The following is a 17,821-nucleotide window of genomic DNA, read 5'->3' on the forward strand; positions in this document are numbered from 1 at the left end:
CCTTAGTTTTTCTGTGAATTGAAAGTCTGACACTATAATATATATGCCAAAATACAATGAGGATGGAGAACACCAACTAAATGTTCATATGATTGGCTCACACTAATTGTTGCTATTATCTGTATTTTAACAATGATCCATTAATAAAACAATATATACATTAGAAAAAAGACTAAAACCATACCAAACTTGGTGAAAATAAATGTGTACTCACACAGAAAAAAAAAAAAAGACAAAAACAAAAAACAAAACAAAACAAAAAAACCAAAAAGAAATCTTGTACAAAGTTTCCACTAGGAGTGCCTAATTGATCACAATCCCTGAGTAAATTATTATGCTTTATACACTACCCCCTTATGAAGAGATTAAACTTTGTGCATCTCTGCTAAGCGATAAAGACACATTGAATGTGCTAATACTATGGTGTCTCTGGGAGGCTTAAGTAACATTTAGGGCATGGGCCTAGAAGGGCTGGCGGAAACCATGGTCTCATTGGAATTAACACATCCCCACCTACCCATTCTCTCGCACAGTACAAGTCTATTTGTTGCCTTATAAAGTGGCTGCTCAGACGCCTGTACCGTCTTGGCCTGGCAGCAGGATCCTTCTCTGCATGGCATCCCCAGCCTCCTTGGTCTCTTCACTTGCCTCCATCTCAGCATGACCAGCCCACAGCCCACCTGGGTTTTTGTGCAGTAGGCTGATGAACAGGTCTTTTAAGGGTAGTGTGGTCCTGATGTAGATGTATGGATACATTATCTTGCTACTTGAAAAAGTCTTTGCAGATGTGATGAAGACAATGAACTGGAGCCCAATGGTATCACGAGGATCTCTGTATGAGGTAGGCATGAGGAATGGTCAGAAAAAGATTGGCAACGGGACCCATAGAATTCAAATAGAAAGTCCATGAAAAATGGAGAGAATACTCAGAAACTAAGAGTGGTTGCTTGAATGAGAATGACCCCCGTAGGCTCACATATACTTGAATGCTTACTCAGTAGAAGGTGGAATGGTTTGGGAAGGATTAGGAGGTGTGCTTTGTTAGAAGTATGTCAGTGTGGGAGGGTTCTTAGGGTTCAAAAGTCCACACCATTCCCAGTCTCTTGATCTCCGCCTCATGCTTGTGGATCAGATGTGAGCTCTCAGCTCCTGTGCCAGTGGCCTGGTGCTGGAGTGACTGCTGCCATGCTCCCCACCATGATGGGAGTGGACTCTAACCCTCTACGATTGTAAGCGAGCCCTCAGTTAAATGCTTTCTTTTATAAGCTGCCTTTTCATGGTGTCTCTTCACAGCAATAGAACAGTGACTAAGACACTGAGTAAGGTGGGAAGCTTTGATAATCTAAAAAAGGGAAGAAGATATTCTCTGAACCCTCAAGGAAAAAGGAGATCTACAGGCACACCGGTTTGCTTATTTCTAACTTCCTGAACTGTAAGATAACAATAGCTATGTATTTATCTCCACCTCTATCTTTATATATCCATATCTCCATCTCTGTCTTTATACACTACATATCCCTATCCCTCTATATATCTATATCCCTTAGAATATATTTTTGAAGACAGACATGTTTTGAACATGACTTTGAATCCAAGGTCATAGAATATGAATCATAGGTCAGCCCTAGAGATTAAGACAGTGTATAAATAACTACTGTCCAAGTACTACACTGTATTTCAGTCATGCAACTCTATTGTCTCACAGTTCTGAGGGCTAGCCCTTGAGATTCAGGTGCTCCTAGATTTATGTTCTTCTGAGGCTTCTTTCCTTTGCTTGGAGTTGGCATTTTCCCTTGATTGGTCTTATGGTTTTCAGTTTGTGCCTTCATCCTATTTTCCTCTTACTAGAATAACAGTTGAATAGGATCAGAAGTCATTCTATTGAACTTTAAGTCAGCTGGCTCTCTAAAGACTTTTAATAAGACATATTTCAAGACCCTTAGAGTTTAGATTTCAGTATATGAATCTATACTGGGTGGTGGGGGGGGGATGTTCAGCTTACAACACAAACCAAGCTTCTGTTTTAAGATAATTCAAAGAATGAGATATCCCAGATAATTGTTAGTAACAGAATTTACTTAAAAAACCAAGCAGCCAGGGGCTGGTGACACGGCTGATTGGGTAAGAACCCTTTCCACCAAGTCCTATGACTTAGATTTCATCCTTTGGACCCCACTTGGTAGAGGAGAGAACCAACTTCTGCTGGTTGTTTTCTGAGCCCCATGTATATGCACACACACAAATAAATGAATAAACAAACAAATACTTGTTTAAAAAAAAAAGCAAGTGATGACTGACAAGGTTCATAGACACCTCACATCAGATTGCTACCCTTCAAGGAGCAATATGGTTTAAAGGACTTGAAATAATAAACATAGCAGAAGCTCCATGTCTTCCCCTTCATGAGCTGGGTGACGAGATCCTGTGGTGGGATTTCACCATGCTATTTCCAGGCTGCATGAAGCCAGCAGCTAAGGACTGAGCCTTCTGATGAATCTGACCTTTCGGAGTAACCAAATTATTGCAGGGAACTTCAATGTGCTTTCAGGAGCTGTCTCATCCAGGTTTATAGTTGCATCTTAGCCAAGACAAAAAATAAATAAATAAAATAAATGTTCACTATTCCCTAAAAGACTGTATTTCAATAGAAAGAACATGATATATGTTTAACATGTTAGGTAAGCAAACTATGTTATATGTTATATGCTAAATTCCTCAGGGTCTTAATTATTCCAAAGGAACGGGTTTAATCAACAGAGATGAGCTCTGATCTGGTTAGAAGAACAGATAATATTCACACGAACCTTTCATTCCCCTACCAATGACAATAAAAATGCTGGGAATTTATGAGAGCTGTTGATTTGGTCAACCTCATTTGGCACACCCATTGTTAAAGTGCTATAGATGCAAAGACGTAGACAAGAGGTTGAGAGCCATGATCTGAAAAGATAAAACACACACGTCACGTGAGGAAAGACATAACATACACTTCAGATGATGGACCCATTACGCTTGGTGAGATATTGTATAAGAAACTAGGTAATGGATTTGAGCTCCTTTAAAACTTTGGGCACAGAAAAAATTGTGATGAGATTTCAACTTTAGGCTATTCCTTTGTTTGTGTAATTGCTAATCATATGACTTTCACATTTTTGGCTACCCTCTTATCATATCAGACAAATTGCACTACTATAGAATTCGGAACATAATTTAGTTCTCAAGTCCAAAATAACACTGCTAGAGGTGGAAAATGAATGTTTTCATATGAAGAAATAAAATGGGAGATTGGGGGGATGCCCAGTACTGACAGTTAAAATGCTGCTTTTTCTAACTTAGTATTGTTTCAATTGTAGGGTAATTGAACTCAATTGTCTAAAGAGTATTTATTTGCTAGCAACATGTGAATTTATTTAATGATAGTGCACAGTTTTTTAAGCAGGAATTACTGAATTTTTCTTACAATGTCGGTTCACTTCAAACCATAGTTTTTCAGATTGGCCAATGTTGGGTTTTAACAAAGGCCTCCCAGTCAGTCACAAACAGGAACCAATTATTCCCTACAACTGTTTGTATTGATGGTGCTGGCTGTTAATGTGGAGCAAGCCTAGCAACGTGCTTCTTAGCAGCACACTTTCTGTAAGTCAAGGTGATGTTGCTGTGTTAAGAAGAGATGGAGAGATTCCAAAGGTGCAGAGAAGATACTTCAGAGATCCAACTGACGGCCCCTTTAATCAAACCTACAGCAATTTTAGTCACAAACTGAAAGACGGAAGTAGAAACGTTCTTTCTGATAGAAAAGATGCCCAAACGTGGACACAAGACACGTTACACACACAGGACGAGTCATTCAGAGTCACGAGACACAAATACATAGGTTTTTGGTATAGAGAGGCAATTCAAGGATTTTACATCAGAGAGACTTCCAAAAGGGATCTTAAGTGAAGTTCAAAGAAAGTTTGAAGGACAAATTTTCTTCTTTTCTTAACCATATCTGCTTTTAGGTAAAGCAAGGTAGTGTCATCAATAGCAACTCAAGACAGAGAAAGTTTGCCTTGGGCCTTTTCTAGTTACCATGGTTTTATAATTATACGTCTTGTTGCCTCCTCTGAGCACCTGCAATTTATTTCTCTTGACTCCCTACCCGGAAGGAACCGCAGCATCTTTCCTTTCGTTGACCCCTGCTGATCACTTCCTCTTGGCTGCGTCCCTCTTTAGAACATTCCTCCCAGTGCCTTCCTCTTCAGAGTGTGTAAGTAGGTGCTCTGCTTCTGACTTCCGGTTTCCGGTTTCCAGCTTCCGGCTTCTGGTGGAGAAGCTCAAGCTGTAGCTTAAGATTTCTCAGTACTAATGAAATCAGTTTCTTCATGTCTGAAATTAATCGGTGTGCTCAGACTTTTCATTATTTTTGGAAGAGTGAGACAATGCAGTCTCATTACATACTGGGATCCATATGCTATAAAAGGCCTTTATGAATAGAAAGTTTTAGTATTTGATAGCTGCTACTACATATTTTTAAAATGATCTTTTTCTCTTGATTTTGAAAATAATTCAGGTATTTTTCTTAATTATCTATCTGGCTGCGTTGGCATACCACTGGAGACATACAGATATCACAAGCTACCCATAAGAATAGAGTAAGCTGGGGTTGGGGATTTAGCTCAGCGGTAGAGCGCTTGCCTAGCGAGCGCAAGGCCCTAGGTTCGGTCCCCAGCTCCGAAAAAAAGAAAAAAAAAAAGAATAGAGTAAGCTTCAAAATTTAAAGCAAATCTATGTTTGTTCAAGTCATCTTAATAATATTTTATAAATTGTTTACAACACTGCGGCTTCAGCTAAGGAGTAGCTAAGCAACGCTAAACTAACTTATAAACTGTCACACTAAATTCTATATAATAAAATTTCTATTATTTATGTACATATGATAAATATAAGCTTCATTCACTTCTAAATAGTATCATCGATTCGTCTGTTGTAGCTTAGAAATGTTCTCGTTGATAGAAATTTTAAATTGAGGAAATACTTTTGCTGTCATTCAGATCTTTGGCTTGTGATGAAACCCATCTGTATTGGCTATCTCTTCACTCTAATGTTTTTCCCAAAATCGGGAGCCATTCTAGCTACCAATCAGTAAAATATGGGGGAAGCAAATATCCTTGTTGGCATTTTTAAGTGAAATTCAATGCTATAGCAACAGATTGCCTGCATAGATGGAGTGCATGCTGTGCCCATGTTGCTTCCAGCCTCTCACTGTTGAGTCGAAGCCAAGTTGCTACCCAGCCTCCTCTCTGCTGCTCCCTTTCTGACACAGGTGCTGGCTGAAGGTAATCTGTCTAGCTTCAGGGGGCCGAACCTGAAATGTATCTTTGGCTTCACAATCCAAAGACTAAAAGCTTGAAAAATATAGAATGTTTAACCAAGTTTGGCTGTTTATTAAAAAACACGTAGGTGACTTGCACCTATGCTGCAAAAGGAGGAAATCAGACATAAGCTACGTAAAACTCAGATGATTGAAGATTAACCTCACTTTTATCTCTACACGATGCGTGCCTATTTCAAAACTTCTGAAATTTGTATCTGAAAAATCTTGTAAGTATTCTCCAGCTTCCCTGTGAGTAAGCAAAATAAGATTGAACTGGGATAAGAGGCACACATTCAATTACGCAATTACTTGCTTCCTGGCCCTGCAAACTTAGCTAAATGTAATTTGTTTTTGGTCAGCCTAACTTGTAGAGAAAAGCACTATCATGCTTGTACTTGGCATGGTCAATTTGGATATTATCTGGCATTCAGTCAAATGTTCTTCTGAAAAATCTCTGAAGTCTCATTCTTTATTTAGCCTGCTTTCTCTAAAATGTGAAGATGTATGTTGCCTAATTTCAACCAGATTTCATTTGTTTTCTACATAATGTATGATTCAGTCTTCAGAATTCCCTAATTTTCTAGATCAGGCCTGCTTGATGCCATTTCCTTTCATTTGTTTCTTCTGTGAAGAAAATGTTCAGCTTATCTTCTTCAGAGAAGGAGATGAAGAGACCAGGAGAGAGAGGCGGACGGGAGGATCTAAACGCTTAAGAAAAAGGGACTTAGAATCCCAAACTAAAGTCATCTCCATAAATTTTAAAAGCTAAAATCTGTGTATGTAGCTTGTCATAATTCTGAACCAAATTTGTGATCCACAGAAAATGAAAATTAAGATATTCAGTTAATTCTGCCTTCCATTGAAAGTAAATTTTGTCAACTACTTTTCTCATCAAAACGTTTTAGAGCTAAACCGACAACAAAATTTCATCTCCAGAAATGTGATTAGTTTCCTAAAAGAACATCAATCTATTTAGAGAACAGATTTGGCATTTCTAAGTATGTGTCTACACCAGCCCCCCCCCAACCCCCCACTGTAGGCAGAATGATGTCGTGAAAAGGATATGAGCTGGAATTAGAGGAACTGGGCATGACTCCCAGGTGACCCTAGCAGCTATGTGACCTTGGGTAGGTCCTCTAATCTGTCCTAGGCCTCTTTTTCTTACCTGTCAAATAAAACATAAGTGATAAAGAAACCTTTCAGGTTTGGTGTATGAGTCCCATGAATAATATGTGTGAGCTTGCTTTGTTGATTGTGAAGCATTACACAGAGTCTAGTTATTTTGTTCCAGATGAATTTGAACTAGACTATACTTAACAAACATATGACTCTTCACACCCACAGTGATCCTGGTTTTATTTAATTAACTAACACATTGTCAATGTGTCTTGGTTTTTCTCTTTGAAAAATGGTAAAATGTTTTTAAATTATTCAATCTAGAAAAAAAGTAGCCTCTTTAAAAGACCCTCCCTCACTTGAAGCATGTGACTCTGTCCTCAAATCTTACCATATTTTAGGACCACTGCCCTCCTTCAGAGAAGCCCCTTTATCCTTGATTTCTGTAAGAGAGGACATTGAGAGTCTCCAAGTGTGGGAACCATGTGTGAACTCAGTGCCAGGGTTCTGCTTTGCTTGGAGGTATCCCCGGGCGTGTTTTATTTTCTTTGGATTGAACTTTTAGGTCCAAGTAGCATTTTAATATATGCTATTCATGTTTGTGATAATGTTATTAACCTTTGTGCTAATGTTATACAATCCAACTTTCAGTATTTATCATAACCCTGAATAACCCATGATAAATTATTCAAGGAGTCCAGCTACCTGCAACAAAAGGCACATCGAGGCACTGTTCCAATGACAGTGGCACTGCCAGGAATCACAGATGTGAATGATTACTTTGTCTGGGAAACAGGGAAGGCTTCACAGAGCTGATATTTAAGTCAGTTCTTTGGATAAACCTTCTAGAGGATGAGATGTTGGGAAGGGCATTTGTGAAAGAATAGCAGCTGTGGAGAAAACGGTGTTGTAACTTACCATTGCTATAATCAACAATGGCCTCCTCCTTCTTATATGTGTGTCTGTGGGGTGGGGCATAGCAAATCATGGGCAGAAGTCAACTATATTTATATACAATAAATATATTATGTAATAAATCATATAGTACAATCTTGTGTTAAAATGTTTTAAAGCTAAGTAGAAACAGTTAGTGAGTGAACAATAGATTGTTTTAAGGCTAATGAGATTAGGTAAAGTTAGTTGGGATACTGTGTGCTGGTCAGAACAAGGCAAACATTTTGTCTATCAGTTCTGATCTGACTGCAGCAGAAACCAACCCTAGATAACTCAGTCAAGATAGAGAAAGGACAAAGGAGACTAGAAGCTGTCCTCAGGAACATGCTGGTATTCTTTTTAAGGGCAGCTAAACCAGGCAATCCCATTCGATCTGCAGATTCGGTTTTGCCTGGAAAGTCATCGTGTCAATCCCATCCTTCATGGACAATACTCAGATTATCCAACTCCAAATAGGTGGGCTGGACCCTGCTCAGTGTCTTGCTAAAAGGGATACTGAGTACATGGTTCGGTTGTAGTTCTGCTCTGTCCCTTTTCTAAAATCAAATCCTTCCACTACAGCCTAGTTTCATGTCCTCTTTCTCCTACCAATTTTAGTCACTCTCCAGTCACAGCCACATATCTGCTCCTTATCTCTAAGTGAACTGCGAGTGGGACTGACACAAATTCTCTAAAGAGTGCACAGGGATGGGTATTTACACCTCTGTCTGCGCTAACACTTAGTTGTTGGTGTCTGTCCTCATGTTTTAAGGCTGTTCTGAATAGTCATCTGGTACCTGCTCTGAATAGCTGTGGTCTGTGTATGCACCAGGAGGTTAGACATTTTTCATAGCATTCTGAGGTGAGAGTATTTGCTCTACCAGACTGTTGTTGCTTGAGCCCACAATGTGCCCCAAGGGCTTCTGTTTTGGATGGTCCAAAGTGTGTCGCTCTATTTTGATGGATGTGAAGCCTCTAGGAAGCAGGACCTGGTTGGCGGAAATAGGCCACTGTGGGTGGACCTTTGAAGGGCGTGCCCCTCTGATTCTAGTATCAGTCTCTGGTTCTGGACACTGACAGCGTGAACAGCTGCTCCAACTGACTTTGCTGCCACCAGGATGGAGTCACTCACTTTGCCTTTTCTACTATGACGGACTGAAATTTCTCTGACAGTGTGACCCAAGTAACTCTCTCCTTCCTCAGTTGTCTCTATTGGGCACTCCCTTTGAAGATGCAAAAATAACCAATACAGATTGCCTTCCCTGCCAAGATGCTCTGCCATGACGACGACGTAGGCCCCCGTAGGCCCCAAATAGCTCGGAAAACAGCAGAGTCTGCCCTGAAACCTCTGAAATTAGGAGGCAGAGTAAACAAATACCTCTCCCCTTTGCAGTTCTGCTCTTAAACATTTGGTCACAACAGCTGAAAACTGAGTTATGCAGTGATAAACTGTGATGATTCAACCTGAGTAGCCTCAAACAAGCATCAGGGTTTGTTTGTTTGTTTGTTTTTTGTTTGTTTGTTTATTGTTTTTTCTCTTTTGGTTTGCTTGTTGCTTGGTTTGATTTTTAGTCACCTAAGGACTCCTGTTTAAAGGGTTGCCCCTCTGTGCTTACCTGGTTAACGCCTGAGCCTCCCGCCAGTCTCTAACATCAGACCCCTTAAGCATAGTTTCCAGTATTGATCGCCAAGGACTTCATTTGTGAATTCCCTTGGATATCTGCATTTGTCCTGTCAAAATAGCCACACGGAACAGCAGTTCTTTCCATTGGTTTGGTTGCCAAAATTTGAGCTGCTGTAATCTCTGTTCAGGGCTGGTTTAAAGTTTACTTCAGAAAGCATCTTTTATATTTAAACTTCTTGATGCAAATGCTGACGCATGCCAGACACTTTAAACGTATTATCATTTCATCTGTTTTTGTATCAAATTAAAAAAAAAAAAAAACAGGCTTATGAAGCACTTAGGAAGTGGAGGCAGGAGGATCAAGAGTTTGAGGACAACCTCCTCTGTATGAGACCCTGTTTCAGAAAATAAAAAAATAAATAAAAAATAACGAACAATATATAGAATTATGAGTAGGATAGGTTTTCGAGCAAAGAAATGGCCATTTAAAGAATTCAAATAAACCAGTTATTGTTACCCAAATTACTGTATTTTCTAAATAGCAAGATACTGTAGGTTATTAAAAATAAAAAAGTTAAAGAATAAACCCACAGAACATTATTTACCCACCCCCCAATACTTCTTTGTGGAGAAGGGAAACCCAACCGTTTAGGTGCACAGTAATTCCAAGGCTGACCCCGTCGGGTGATAAAAAGAGAGCATGAGGGGCAGCCACACTCTGTGAACTGTGGACTGTGTAATTCAGGAACCAAGGACATTTTCGTTTTGTTTTTTTAATGTGGCTCCGCACTCTTCAGCTTCATTGGCTTTTAGCTACATGATTGTAAAAGGCTAATGAAATGCTCACTCTCTTTTGAAATTGTAAAAATAGACACATAAAGTAAAAGTGAGTACATAGGCAAGACCAAAATCAACCCCCAAATCACTCAGTGCCATCTTGTCAGAATGTCGGTTCCTTAGCTATCAAAGAGGACGAAGAGTGGAGCATTTATTGATGTGTCTGTCGCCTCACACACTTACTTTACTGAATCCTTATCACAAGCTTCAGCCACAGAGAGTAGGCATAGCCAGGAAGCATGGTGAAGAACCCACCTTAGTTCACGTGTGTATGCAAAGCAGGGGTTAAATTAGAGTCTCATTCCAGAATCCAGGATTGTGGAATTGGTAGAGAACCCTACGATTCCCAGACCTTATGATTGCAGCAATGCTTTTGAGGACTTGAGTCAAGTTCCTGGCGAGGTACGTGAGGGTGGGATATTCTGGGTTGCTGTGCCGATGGGAACCTTCCAGAACCCTACTGTTCTTCCAGATGTGAATTTCACCAACTTGGTTTTGACAGAACTACTTTCTGAGTCCAACAAAGGGATAAAAGTTACTGTGGTAAGACATGCTAATGTCCCCAAATCTGCGGTCAGGTTCTATGTTTTGTTTCTGGCTGGTGTCTGGCCAAAGCTAAGGACTCAATAAATATTCTCAAAGCTAATGAACTGTGTAAGAAGCCAAGCAGAAGCAATTTTACTTTAAACAACAGGAACAAAGGGCACATCATGAAAAAATGAGGTTCTTTCATCAGCCCACAATCAACCCACAAAGGCCCTTTGATGTGGCAGGAAATGCCCTGCCAGGTGAAGGTAGTAGGAGATTCTCTAGCTCCAGCTCAGCCCTGGAATCCGTTATAGCAGATTTTCCACCATTGCGTCCCATGCCCATGATCTCAGGTCTTGAAGACAGAGGCAGGATGATTATAATTTTGGCGCCAGCCTGGGCTACATAGAGTCAGCCTCCTTTTCTTTCTCTGTGTGCCCCTCACCCCACCCCCACAACAAAAATCAAAGAAGAAAGGAAGGAAAGAAGGAAGGAAGGAAGGAAGGAAGGTTTAGTTCTTAGTGCACTAACTATATATGTTTGTCTTGTTTACATCATGGCACCCCTTTTGTGTGTGTGTGTGTGTGTGTGTGTGTGTGTGTGTGTGCGCATGTGTGTTTGTGTGTGTGTGCGTGCACACATATGTTTATGTGTGTGTGCATGTGTGTGTATGTACCTGTGTTTATGTGTGCGTGCATGTGTGTGTGCACCTGTGTTTGTGTGTGTGTGCACGTGTGTTTATGTGTGTGTGCATGTGTGTGTGCGCACGTGTGTGTGTGTGTGTGTGTGTGTGTGCGCGCGCACACACACATGCATGTACATATGTAGGGAGAAATAGTTTCCTTCTGTCTTTCCTAAGAAAGCTCCCTTTCTGACTGGCTTATAAAGATGGGACAGGAGAGCATCCATTTATTGATTTATACTTTATTCCCTGACCATGACAATCTGTTTTTCAAGGTCTATTTTTTTATATTGGACATTTTCAGTGTTTGGAAACGAAAACATCAAACCTGAAAACGTGATATGAATTCTTTAATGATTTTCATCTTCTGCATTAATTGAGTCACTAGAAAAAGATTAGTGAAATCTAGTGTCACATAAATGCGATTTTATTCATTTCCAGGTATGTGCTGGAGTACACACTTACATATGCACACATACAAAAATACAGAAAGAAACTCATGTAAACTACTGGCCTGTGCTACTTAGGAATTTAAGGCTCACCTGATTCATAGCACAGCATGTAGGAATTCTGTCGGGATTAATAGCTCTGGAAATAATGCCAATGAATTGAAAATGATTGTGTCAGTACTTGGGTTTCAAAACTTTTAATTAAGTTTTTACATTTATTTATCTTAGGCATGTATGTGTATATGTGTGTGGTCAAAAATGAGTTCCCGTGTGGAGATCAGAAAACCATTTGGAAGAGTCAGTTCCCTCCTTCCACCATGTGGGGCCCAGGGACCAGACTCAGGTTCTCAGGTCATTGATAAGTGCCTTCACTGGCTGAGCCATCTCACAGACCCACAAAACAATTATATCTCAAGTTGGGCAGGGATAGTTTCTCATGAAAAGTTTCTTGAAGTTTACGTCTTAACACTTGGACTCAGGTTACTTAAACACATACATGTTTCAAATATATAGAATTCAAACATATACCAAGACACAGTCTCACTATGCAGCCTTGGCTGACCTGGAACTCACCGTATAGACTAGGATAGATGGCCTTGAATGCAGAGATCTACTTGCCGCTGCTTCTGCTCAAAGGTCTGTGCTCTCACACCCAGACCAATTAAGACATGCTATTTGACTAGAGCTCTGGTACCACAGCGTGCCTCTTAGGAGAGGCATTCGTGTTCATTCGACTAACCTATACCATTCTACTTAATTTGGAGGGAAAGTACATGTTTCTGTTTACAATCCCTCAACTTAGAACCTTGTCTTCTTGACTCCAGATGCTTTCGAAAATGTGGTCACTGGCGTCAGCATCTGCAGTTTTTGTTAATCCTGAAGACTCTCACCCATGAGACTGAAGCAGAAACCTGTCCCTGTCCCTCACTTGGAGTATGAGTCACTCAGTGTGGGCGAGGTTTGGAGATGGAAGCTGGCTCTCTCTCTCTGTTGGTAACCAAGGTAAGGGCATCTTGCTGAGAGAATGCTTGCAAGTACACAGAAAGCTAATCCCATGTTCTCGGCCTGCGAGTGTTGGCTACCACTGTTGGCTAACCTTTGCTTATTAGAAAGTATAATTCAGGGCGTCTTCACAATTACATAGTTCCCAGATACCAAGATACTTTTTTCTGGTCCATGTTTCCTTTGTCACTGAGCAGTTGCATACACTGAACAGGCCTTTGGGTGAATGAGGGGAAGACATGGGACCACAAAAGGACTTGGATGTCTTGGGAAATAGCATTGAACAAACAGTACATCAGAGAGTGAGGCCTCTAGAGGTGCACCTTCAAATTCCGGTTTTGTGTTTCACTGTGTAGGTTTTGGCAAGTTGTTAAAGGCATTTTTAGTTTTCTTCATTCCCAATATACCTTACTTTAAGTGTCTATTGCCTGGAAAACACCTAGCACAGAGGTTACTCTCAGTGATTGGCAAGTGACACCTTTTTCTACTATATATGCTCACCAAAAAGAAAAAAAAAACGTTCTGAGGCCCTTTCTTATCATGGATAGCTAGGATAAACAAACCTTGGAGACTTTTGAATTTGGGCAACATTGCCAAGGATGTCTACTACTTGATGTATGATGATATTCGCCTTCATACATACTTCATGTTTCTGATGAACTCTGTTAGATAAATATCAGAAATGAAATATTATTATGAAATATAATTTGGTGTGTGTGGGGTATAGCATGCCAAGGTGTCCTCCCTCAGAAATCGCATCTTGTAACAGACCTGATATATAGGTTTATTTAGAAGAAAGAGAGGGATTCAGGGCCTGGAGAAGGGGTAGAGACAGAAAGACGGGAGCAGAACCATAAGGGCAGAGAAGGGGGACAGAGGACAGAGAGGAAGAAGACAGAAATGGGTAGGGGGAACCATCCAGGAACATGGGAACAGAGAGGGAGGAGAGAGAGAGAGAGAGAGAGAGAGAGAGAGAGAGAGAACTGGTTGGTGAACAGTCCTTTTCTATGCCAGGCCACCTGGAAGTGACAGATAACGATGTCTTCAGCTGTTGCTAGGTCCCTGGCCTTTGCTAGGTCCCTGGGTGGAGCCTAGTGGAATCTCCCTAAGCCAACAGTAACGATGACACAGAAATGGGTGCATTATCTTCTCTTTGTTCAGCGCTAACTTTATTTGCTATGTGCTTTAAGCACATGATTTTTAAGTGTTTGCAATAAAGGAACACATTAAGTGTATCGCTCTGATCTGATAGCTACAGCAGGAGCAAAGAGATAAAGGACTATCTTCTAGGCTGCATAACTGGCCAACAGAAGCCCTGCAATTCCAGCCCAGGGTTGCTGCACTTGAGAGACCCCATTCTTCCTTTGTGCCTGCCACGCGCTCTGCTGGGCTAAGAGTTGTGTCCCTGTAACCACCATAGCCAATATTAATAGGCCGTTTAGTCACCTTAGTAAAAGACAAATTCCCCGATGCTGATATCACAGCTACTCATGGAATCCCACAAACCCTTTGCTGTAGCTCAGAACCTCTTTAGCTGATTGAATTATTTCCATCGATGCGGATTTCAATTCCATCTAATAACAAGATTCAACTAAACAAACGACGAGCTGCCCTTGGGGTTTTTCCAGAGACGGGCTTCTGCCATAACTTTTCAGTTAGATGAATTTGGAGAATAGAATTATTAACGTCTGTCCAGTTCAGGCAGAATGCAACTTTTATTTTAGGGATGAACTTTACTTGTCATGGATCTAGTCATGAGATTAAAAATAAAAGATTCCCCTCCCCAAACTCCATCGCAGAGTCATGACAGGTCACAATATCAAGACATGCCAGAGGTGACTGAGGCATGAACTACTGGGAGGTGGAGATCAAGTTCTATCTCTAGGTGAGGTCAGAGGCACCACGAGGGGAGGATGCAGACTGTGCTAGGGAAAACATAAGAGAAAATGATCGGACCCATCTGCGAATTCGCGGAGCTCTTTGAAGAATTGAAAATCACTGAATTGAGTCTTGGACAGTGAGTAATCCACTTCGAAATGACAGAGGAGAGGGACGGAGTGTAAGTAAAATGGAGTTCAAGTTCCTCCAACAAAGGAAAGCATCAGGCAACTTGGAAATAGATCAATAGAGTCATTCAAGTGGAACACAGAACAGAAAAGAGCAGAAAGACTAGACCCATTGCTGGGTGACAGATTTTACCGAGGAGACATGAAACACATTTATTCACCCCACAAAGGGAACCCGAGTCAGACCAAAGTGGCACCTGCACCAATGTAACACTTGGTGGACCAGGGTGTTCTCATCAGGGTCACTAACAGAAGGGTGGGTGCGCAGTTACTGACAGGAAGTAGGAATGACTGAAACGTAGCTGCATGATCAGAAGACCCACGGCAACAGCACAAGCTGTACCTCATGAAGGCTGCAACCCTGGAGCGATCCGGACAGCTTGCGGGCCACAGTCCAAACCTCTCCTCTGCGGCGATGCGTCTCTACCCATCAACTGTTTATTCCTTTTATAAAACGGGGGAGAGACTTTCCAGAGGATCTTCCAAGTTGTTCTTTTCCTAGACTCGTGACCTTTTATTTACCTCCCAAGTCTCCGGAGCCTCTTCCTTTCTCCTGGAGGGAATGTTTCAGTGCAGAGGAAATTGCCTGACGACTCCTGTATGTGCTCATTTCCAATACTAACGCAGTCTCTGCTCCTTGCAAACCCACAGAGCAGAGTTCGTTACGGTTTTGTGTCCATGGAGCTAGCACCAGATTCCATAGATTAAAGAGTTACTATTCTCACTATTTCTCTTGGGATCCCCAGGCTACCCATACTTCCCAGTTAACTACAAACTTGGAGCTTCCCAGATGCCCCTCCATAGGTTCATTAATTCTATTGAATCACCCACAGAACCCCAGAAAGTGCTTTAATATAATGAGTGGTCTGCTGTATAGCTCAGAGCCTTCTGAATGGAAGGACCTAAAGAACAAGATGTCAAGGGCTGTAGGTAGGCCACGGTGCAAGGCTACTCTGGAGCTCACGAGTAGCTCGCCAGTGAGATGTTCTAGGACCCGTTTCCACCAAAGGTTCATTGTGCAGGCATGATTAAGTTATTGCCTATGATGACTGAACTCATTCTCCAGCCTATCTCCACTCCTTGGGGAAGGGTAAAGTTACCAACGTTTTCAACCTGTTAGTCAAGGGGCTAGTTTTTCAGGTGACTAGCTCTCATCCAGAATCTGTTTAGGTCGATTCTCTTCTTGTGTCCACGTTGTGGTAAATTCGGTTCTGCCAGCCTCACGTTCAGCAACCCAATAGCAGGAGCACCAGGTGTGACATATTTCCACTGTCACTGCATGGTAAGTATTTTCCCATTTACATCCCCTTTAAAAGGCCTTTCTTCTCCCTGTCTCTCAGTCAGTCTTTCTGTCTGTTGTCTGTCTGTCTGTCTTTCTCAGTCATATTCCTAGTCTGAGAAGGACTTGTGCTCTCCCCACTTCTCGAATAAACCTCTTGGCATGATCTCTTAGCACCCCTTGGCCTGGACCCACCATGGTACCTTTTCTGCCGCTTTACCCTAAAAATCATAGTGTTCAAAAACAAACAAATAACCAAAACCCAACCAACTAAACAAATAAGAAACATTTTTTTTCACTCAGGTAAGCCCAAGGGTTTTAGTGTGGCCAGGAAAAAAAGGCAAAGACAAAGTATACGTCTATATTTTATTACACCTCAGCTATCCAACCTTATTGTTACTCAAATCTGAAGTGTGCATGAGTAAAGCTTGTGCTGTCCAATATGGCTCCCACCATGACACCTACTGATTCAGAGCTAAGGCAATCTGTGTCAAGAGTTGCTTGTAACACCACTCCTTACTTGCACTCGATACATTGAAATGATCTCATGTAGGCAGGCGATACCATGCTAGGCAGTGGAGAGGAGAACATTTCCTCCTAGTAAATTCTATTAGGCCATGTTGTAAGCCAAAATTTCAAAATAAGCTGATCTTTAACAAGGCAAGACAAAGGTCTGAGGATGTAGTTTAGTCGTAAATTGCTTGGCATGCCATGTATACCCTGGGTCGATCCTCTGTAACACATGTACCTCTAAATGCAACCCAAGCATGTGTTCTCAGTAAAAGATATACTCACTTATTTATACAATTGTGTACCACAGTTCTGGGACTGAACCCAGTTTATGTATATGAGGCACAACTCAGCTATATCCTTCGCCCAAGAAGTATATTTGAAATGTAGAGCGATAGAATGATATTCTGCACAAACAATATATGCAGGGATACTGTAATGAATATGTTAATGTCAGCTAACACAGACATTGAAACAAAAATGCGTTATTAGAATCAAATGGAAGCAGTCTCTCATGGTGAAAGGACATATGGAGCAGGATGCCATAATAATTTAAATGTTCATATTCCTAATAATAGTAAAACATCCAAATAAAGGAAGTAAAGTTAAAAGAATTAAAGGTAAAGATAAAAAATTATATCTGCATTTGGAGATTTCAATACTCCTCTACCACTAGTTAATATGGCAACCAGACAGAGGAGTAATTAAGGACATAAAGGATCTGTCTTAGTTAGGGTTTTACTGCTGTGAACAGACACCATGACCAATGCAAGTCGTATAAAGGAGGTGTGTCCAGGCAGCTAGGATGAGGGTCTTAAAGCCCATATTCACAGTGACACACCCACTCTAACAAGGCCACACCCACTCGAACTGGGCCACACCCCCTAACAGTGCCACTCTCCGGGCTGAGCATATACAAAGGGATCTGAGCGAGGCTATCAGTCATCACAGCCTAACTGGCATTTGTGGAACACCATACCTCATAACCGCAAAATGCAGACGACTAAGATGTGAATGGCTCATCAATTATTCTAGGCTATTAAACAAGCTCACAAACCCGAAAGGATTGCAATTGCATAGAGCTCCCTTCTTTCCTAACCCAACAGAACTAAATTAGGAATCAATAATAATGATATATCTAAGGGAACTCCAAACTTAGGGAATGAAAGAGCAAACTCCTAAATGATGCACAGACCAAAGAGGTAATGAGGGAATTAGAAAATATTTCAAATTCAAATTATGACAAAATTAGAACATACTCAACTCTATAGGAAAGAGCAAAAGCAACGCTTGTGGAGAATTTTAACTCTTTCAACGTTTTTATTAGGTAAGAAGATCCATGGTCAACAATCGAAGGGCTGTCTTAAGAAGGTAGAGATGGGGATGGGGGGATGGCTCAGTCAGTAATGTGTGTGCTGTGTCAGCATCAGGACCTGAGA

The 17,821-nt window shown here is 41.1% G+C and overlaps 1 long non-coding RNA gene across 2 annotated transcripts; it reads right to left on the bottom strand.

Moving 5' to 3' along the window:
• Positions 1–2,058: 2,058 nt before the first annotated feature.
• Positions 2,059–4,281, bottom strand: LOC102550034 (uncharacterized). Of its 2 annotated transcripts, none has more exons than XR_360156.5 (3): positions 4,142–4,281; positions 2,805–2,940; positions 2,059–2,578 (listed from the first exon to the last, which is right to left on the bottom strand). It is a non-coding gene; the product is annotated as an uncharacterized LOC102550034 (long non-coding RNA). The 2 variants fall into 2 exon arrangements; XR_005494406.2 differs by having other exon boundaries at positions 4,072–4,263.
• Positions 4,282–17,821: the final 13,540 nt, after the last annotated feature.

Source organism: Rattus norvegicus, chromosome 15 (genome assembly GCF_036323735.1).
Source record: "Rattus norvegicus strain BN/NHsdMcwi chromosome 15, GRCr8, whole genome shotgun sequence".
Classification (NCBI taxonomy): domain Eukaryota; kingdom Metazoa; phylum Chordata; class Mammalia; order Rodentia; family Muridae; genus Rattus; species Rattus norvegicus.